Here is a 7,857-nt window from a genome sequence, read left to right on the forward strand (position 1 = left end):
GACCTACTTCTTTTTCTCCAGAGGACCAGACTAACTTTTTCCTTTTTATAGCTTTGTAAAAAAAATAATAATAAGTTTTTTAAAAAGAGTCCCATCCTCACTACTTTATCACTTAAACCAAAATGGGTTTGTGGCTTTTAACTAAAAGAATGCTTGTAACAGCAGGAATACCTCACACCAGCTAAAATATCATTCCTCCTACCCCACCCCTAGTGGCTTTGGGAGCCAGCTAAGCACCATAAAGTTTGAGAAAATAAATGTCTGCATTCTGAATCTCCTGCCTGTGATTGAGGAAACCCCCACTCACTGGGTCAGCACAGAAATTACATGAGATTTTTTTCACTCCCATTTCCAAAATTAGCGGCTTTGGATGTTTCCACCTAGGTCTTTGAGTCCATAGCAAATGATGCAAGGAAGGAAGAACTATAGAGGATTCACACTGGCGGTGGTGTTGGCAGCAATGTGCAGGGGTTAGGGGCATCATAGGTGGTAGTGGTGGCCATGGTGTCTCTCCCCCACTCACCCCCCAGATGCTCCAGCATTGTGGTTTTGATGGTAGTGCTGGCTGTCCAGCCCTCACCACTTGTCCTTGTGTAATCTCTGGGTCTAGTTGTCCAGGGGTCCTGTGAGGTCATCAATACCCTTTGATTAGACTCCTTTTCTGCTTTAGTCACTCAGCCTGTTTCCGCTGCTTGCAACTCTGACCTGACTGATACAGGGTCTTTGAAGGGTTGGGCAAGGAAAGGTGATAGGATCTTGATTTGATCTGACTTGCACTTTGAAGAAATCCAAGCACAAGAGAGGGCAAATGGGAGTAAACCAGTTAGAGCAACATTTAGGGCTCCTTGGGCTCAGGCAGTGGCAGTGGGAAAAGTTGAATGGAGCTTTAAAGGTGAAATCAAATTGCCTTGGTGATGTAGTGGCTCAACCTGTGTGGATCCCCAGAAACCACTTCATTGCACCAACTCAAAGACCCCCAGGCGGCTAGTGGAGCTGGGGAGCTGGGAACTGACCTGGGACCTCTGTTTTGCCTCCTGTGAATAAAGATACCCCAGAACACAGTGAAAAAGGACAACTTATTGGGCAAAACTTCATCAACTGACATAATTTTCACATCTTCATTTTGCATCTTTGCTTGGCAGAGGCATCTAGGCCTGATGGATACATAATTATCCTCTTTCTATTCTGAACTATTCTAATGGGAGGGAGGAGAAGAGGAAGTGAAGACTTTTCCCAAGACCTAGGCAGAACCTGCCCCATGTCTTCTTTCCAGGGTGGGGGAGTGGTTGGGGAGAGGCTATAGATAAAGCAGGTAGACTTGAATGCATGAAGACCTCACACTTCAACCTAGTTATCTGGGATGCCTATCCTTTCTGGCATAAAAAAAAAAATCTATCTTCCCACGCACCTCTTCATCCTCATCCCACCTACCTCAGGTATCCCCACCGTGGAGGCAGCTCATCCTGGGCTTTCTGTCAAACAATGTCAGAACATATTGGGGGATAGATAAATCCATCATTGATCCAGAATATGGGGGCTCAGGACCTCTCTGTCTACTATATCTGCCGGGAGGTAAGGGCCAGCACCAGGTACAGACACAGGGAAAGGATGTCTGAGGGATCTTCTAGGGAAGCCTTGCTGAGAGGCACAGAGCCTTGGGGAGAGAAGGGGGAGCAATGGGAACTGGCAAGACCCTGCCACACTCACCAGTTCAAAGTGTGTGCTCATCTGACTCTCATGAGGCTCTATGCTTGCAATTCTGGGCAGGCACTTGCAGAAGCAGGGGACTTCTGGGGGCTCCCTCATTGATAGAAGCTATAGTCTGGCAAAGACCATGCCGAGAGGAGGAGGCAAAGGGGTGAAGGTCAGGCCAGACGAAGAGGGGCTGAGGAAGGTCATTGCATGACTTGATACTCTTGGAATCTGTCCTGATCATACAGAAGTGGACTTGGACAATAATGAGGGCTGGGGAACTGGCGGTATCTCCAAGGATGCTAGAGGGAGACATGGCCCAAGTCCTCCACTGAGGTCTTCCGTGATGAAGACGCTGCAGAAAGGAGGGCAGAGCAGGAGAGCTGGTGAGCCCTCATTCCTGTTCCCATCTGAGAACTGGAAGGACCCATCCTTGGGATGTGTGGTTGCCTCCTGAGCCTGGGAAGACACTTTATCAGAGAGCTGGAAGGGGCTGAGGCTGGCCACCAGGGGGCAGCTGTGAGCCCCACAGTCTTGCCAACCTGCACAGCTCCTCCCTAGGGAAAGCAAGCCAGGCCCTGGCTGGCTGAGACCTTGCTTTAAAATTCCAGCCAGGGCGCCTGGGTGGCTCAGTGGGTTAAGCGTCCGCCTTAGCTCAGGGCATGATCTCGGCATCCTGGGACTGAGCTCTGCGTTGGGCTCCCTGCTCAGCGGGGAGTCTGCTTTCCCTCTCCCTCTGCCCCTCCCCCCACACTCGTGCTCTCTCGAATAAATAAAATCGTAAAAAAAAAAAAAAAAAAAAATCCCAGCCAGTACTCCACTGACCCCATGAGGTATCCCCAGGTTGGAAGGAGTGAGATGCCCTCCAAGAAACCTTGTCCCAATAGGCAGACCCCTAACTAACCCAACCAGGTTTCAGCACTAAAAATGAAAAACAATGCTATAATAATGTGGCCTTGGTTATCCCTGACCTCAGACTGCCCCTCTAAACCCAATGCAGTCCCTCATTTATTCATGAGCCCTTTCGTGAAGATGATGCCAAAAGCAAAGAAAGAAGCCCCTGCTCCCAAAGCCAAAGCTAAAGCAAAGGCTTTGAAGGCCAAGAAAGCAGCACTGAAAGGCATCCATAGACACATCAGAAAAGAAGATCCACCTGCCTTCTGACAGCCCAAGACACTGTCTCCAAAGTCAGCCCAAATATCTTAGAAAAAGCGCCCCCAGGAGAAACAAGCTTGACCACTATGCCATCTTCAAGTTCCCCCTGACCACTGAGTCAGCCATGAAGAAAGTAGAAGACAACAGCACACTTGTGTTCATCGTGGATGTCAAGGCCAACAAGCACCAGATCAAACAGGCTGTGAAGAAGCTCTGTGACTTGATGTGGCCAAGGTCAACACCTTGATCAGGCTGGAAGGGGAGAAGATGAATGTTCAACTCGCTCTTGACTGTGATGCTTTGGATGTCGCCAACAAAGTTGGGATCATCTAAACTGAGTCCAACTGCCTAAATCAAAATATAAATTGTTTTCACCATAAATAAATAAATAAAAATAAAATCACAATAGGGTGCATTCTTTGACCAGCAATGCGGAGAGGGATTTTGTAGCACTAAATGCTTACATTAGAAAAGAGAAACAAGAAAAAGAAAAGGGGAAAAAATCCAGTAGAAAGAAGGAAATAATAAAGACAAGAGCAGATATCAATAAAATTGAAAGCAAGAAAATCTGAGTGATAAAAGCAATAAATCAAAATGTTGCTTCCTTAAAAATAATTGACAGATAAACCACTAGCAAGACAGACAAAAGAAAAGAAGGAAAAGACAAACTACCAATATTCGGGAAGGAACAGGTGCTGTCATTATGGACTCTGAAGACATTGAAAGAATAATAAAAAAAAAACACCATGAACTCTACACAGAGAAAATTGACAACTGAGATAAAATGGGCCATATTCTCAAAAACCACAAGCTATCACAATTCCCCTTCCCAATATGAAATGGATAATTTAAGCAGACCTTTAACTAGTAAGAACATTGAATTCATAATTTTATTTTTTAATTTTTTAGTGAATTTTTTGTTATGTGAATTATATCTCAATTTCATTTTTTAAAAGATTTTATTTATTTATTCATGAGAGACAGAGAGAGAGAAGCAGAGACACAGGCAAAAGGAGAAGTAGGCCCCATGCAGGGATCCCAATGCGGGACTTGATCCTGGGCCAAAAGCAGGCATTAAACTGCTGAGCCACCCAGGCATCCCGAATTCATAATTTTAAAACTCCTCCCCCAAAAAAGAACTATCTGGACCCAGATGATTTCACTGGAGAATTCTATCCAATGTTTAAAGAAGAAGCAACATCAATTCTAGACAATCTTTTCCAGAAAGTAGAAAAGGAAGGAACATTTCCCAATTCATTTTGTGGATTCAGTATTACCCTAATATCAAAAATAAGCAAAGACAGGACAAAAAAAGAAAACTATAGACCAATATCCTTCATGAATATAGGTGCTAATGTCCTTAACTAAATATTAAGACAGATATTTAATTTTTAAATTTAATTTTTAAACAGAATTTAAAACATATTTTAAAAGACATATATATGTATATCATGACCAGGTGGGGCTTAATCCAGGTAGAAAGCCTGCTTTGGTTCTTGAAAATCAATGTAATTCACCATATTACCAATAAGAAAAATGATATCAGGGCGCCTGGGTGGCACAGTCAGTTGAGCATCAGGCTCCTGGTTTCAGCTCAGGTCATGATCTCACAGTCATGGGATCGGGTCTCACATCAGGCTCTGTGTTCAGCGAGGAGTCTGCTTGAGATTCTCTCCCTCTCCCTTTGCCTCTCCCACTCATGCTCTCTTCCTCTCTGAAATAAATAAATCTTTTTTAAAAATCATTTTTATGTTTTTTAAGATTTTGTTTATTTATGAGAGACAGAGAGAGAGAGGCAGAGACACAGGCAGAGAGAGAAGCAGGCTCCCCACTGGGAGGGGACCCAGGACCTCAGGATCAGGACCCGAGCCAAAGGCAGACACTCAACCACTGAGCCCCACAGGCATCCCTAAAAATCCTTTTAAAAAAAAAGAAGGAAAATATCAATTGATGCAGAAAGGTGTTTGACAAAACCCAACATCTGTTCATAATAAAAACTCTCAGGGGCACATGGGTGACTCAGTCGGTTAAGCATCCCACTTGGCTCACATCATGATCTCAGGGTTCTTTTTTTTTTTTTTTTTTTTTAATTTATTTATTCATGAGAGACCCAGAGAGAGAGACAGAGACATAAGCAGAGGGAGGAGCAGTCTCCATGCAGGGAGCCCGATGTGGGACTCGATCCCGGGACTCTAAGATCATGCCCTGAGCTGAAGGCAGCACTAAACCACTGAGCCACCTGGGCTGCCCTGATCTCAGGGTTCTTGAATCAAGTCCCACCGGGGGCTCCATACTCACTCAGCAGGGAATCTGCTTGAGATTCTCTCTCTCCCTTCGCCCCTCCTCCCACTCACTCATTGTCTCTCTTTCTATCAAATAAACAAATCTTAAAAAAAAAAAAAAAACTCTCAGAAAACTGCGAATAGAGAGAAATTTCCCCAACTTGACAAAACATATCTACAGAAAGGTACCACTACAGAAAGGTACCACTAATATCACAATTAATGGTGACTGAATGCTTTTCCACTATGAAGAGGGACAAGGCAAGGATGTCCGCTCTCACCAGTGCCATCCAACATAGTACCTGGAAGAATTAAACCATGCAAAAAGGCAAGCAAAATAAACAAATAAAACATACAGATTGAAAAGAAAGAAGTAAAAGTCCTCTGTTTGCAGATTACTTGATCACCTATCTAGAAAATCCTAAGGGATTTACCAAAAACAAACAAACACCCCAAACAAACAAAAAAAACCTTCTGGAAGTAATAAGTGAGCTCAGCAAAGTCGTAGCATACAAGACCAACATAAAAAAATCAATTGTATTTTTTTCTATCTCCATGCACTCAGAAAATGTATTGGAAAAACAAAACACCAGCAGGGGTCTGGTGGGAGTCCTCACGACAGAATGTAACAGGCTGGCAAAGAATATACAGAGTGGAAGAGGCAAAAGAGTGAGGGTTAGGCCAGACCAAGGGGGCCTAGTAGGGAGGTAATTCCATGACCTGATACTCTTGGAACCTATCCTGAAGATACAAAAATGTCTTTAGAGAGCAAGTGAGCTTGTGAGCTGGGTTTTTTGGGCATGACACTGAAAGCATAGGCAACAAAAGCAAAAATAAACAGTGGGACTACATAAAACTAAAAAACTTCTGCACACCAAAGGAATCAATCAGAATGAAAAGACAACCTACAAAATGGGAGAAAATATTCACAAACCTATATCTGACCTATCCAAATAGTGGTTAATATCCAAAATATATAAGGAACTCATGCAACTCAATAGCAAAAACAAAACAAATAACCTGATTTAAAAACCAGGCAAAAGGCCTGGAGAGTAAAGGGATATTTTTCCAAATAAGTCATGCAAATGGCCAACAGATACGTGAAAAGATACTTAACATTGCTAATTATTGGGAAAATGCAAATCAAAATCACAATGAGAGATCATCTCACTTCTTTCAGTATGGCTATTATCAAAAACACATGAACTAACAAGTGTTGGCCAGGGTGTAGAGAAAAGGGAACCCTTGTGCAGTGTCAGTAGAAATGTAAATTGGTATAGCCACTATGGAAAATAGTATGGAGGTTCCTCAAAAAGTTAAAAATAGAACCACTGTATGACCTGGAAATCTCCTTTCTGGGTACATATCCAAAGAAAGTGAGATCAATATCTCAAAGAGATATGTGCACTCCTGTGCTCATTGCAGCATTGCCTACGATAGCTAAGATATAGAAACAACCTAAGTGTCTATCTACAGATGAATGGATAAAGAAAATGTGGTATAGGGGAGGCTAGGTGGCTCAGTCCATTAAGTGACCAACTCTTAATTTTGGCTCAGGTCATGATCTCATGGTCCTTGGATCGAGCCCTACGTCTGGCTCCACTTTCAGCAGGGAGTCTGGTTGAGGATTCTCTCTCCCTCCTTCTCCTTCTTCCCCTCTCCTGCTTGTGCACTCTCTTTGTCTCTCTCTCTAAAATAAATAAATAAATCTTTTTTTAAAATGTGGTATTTATATACAATGAAATATTATTGGACATCTTGTCATTCACAATATGGTAAACCTAGAGAACTTCATGCTACGTGAAATAAGCCACACACAGAAAGACAAATACTGTTCAGTCTTACTTACGTGTGGAGTCTAAAAAAGTCTAACTCATAGAACCAGAGAGTAGAGTGGTGTTTACCAAAAACTGGGGAAGGGGGTCAGGGGCAATACTGGGAACTGTTGCTCAAAGGGTACAAACTTTCAATTTTAAGATAAATAAGTTCTGGAGATCTAATTTATAGCATGATGATTATAGTAATATTATATTGTATACTATATGCTAAGCTTTGCACAGTGGCAGTATCCTAGCCAATGAGGTTTATCCAAGGTGGGATTACTGCTAGTTGAAAACTGTATATTATATGTTAAAAGAGTATATTATACGTGTTCTACCACACACAAACCCAGTAACTATGTGAGGTGATGGATGTGTTAACTAACTTGATTGTGGTAATCATTTCACATGTATTAAAACATCATGTTGTACACCTTTAAAAGGAATTATACAATCTAAACACATATAATTTTTATGTGTTAATTATACCTCAATAAAACTGGAAAAAAGGCAATGCAATTTACAGTTGGTATAATTTATTTGTTTATAATAAATGAGACGTTTACATGTAAATTTAAGAAATCATGTATAGAACTTGTATACTTAAAACTACAATACTAGATTAAAGAGATTTTTTTAGATTTTATTTTTTAAGTTATCTCTACACTCAATGTTGGGCTTGAACTTAAAACCCCAAGATCAAGAATTACGTGCTTTACTGACTGAACCAGCCAGCAGCCCCAGAAATTTTTAAAATCTAAATAAATGGAGAAAATGGAGAGAGATCATATGTCCATGGATTGTATTCACTACAGTAAAAAAGTCAATTCTTCCCAAACTGATACGCAAGTTCAATACAATTCCTGTCAAGATCTTTTATATAGACAAGATTATTCTCATATTTGTAT

The 7,857-nt window shown here is 41.8% G+C and overlaps 1 pseudogene; it reads left to right on the top strand.

The window, feature by feature from the left end:
* Positions 1-7,177: 7,177 nt before the first annotated feature.
* On the top strand, positions 7,178-7,370 carry LOC112674301 (U4 spliceosomal RNA; annotated as a pseudogene).
* Positions 7,371-7,857: the final 487 nt, after the last annotated feature.

This window comes from Canis lupus, chromosome 24 (genome assembly GCF_003254725.2).
Source record: "Canis lupus dingo isolate Sandy chromosome 24, ASM325472v2, whole genome shotgun sequence".
NCBI classification, from domain to species: Eukaryota; Metazoa; Chordata; class Mammalia; order Carnivora; family Canidae; genus Canis; species Canis lupus.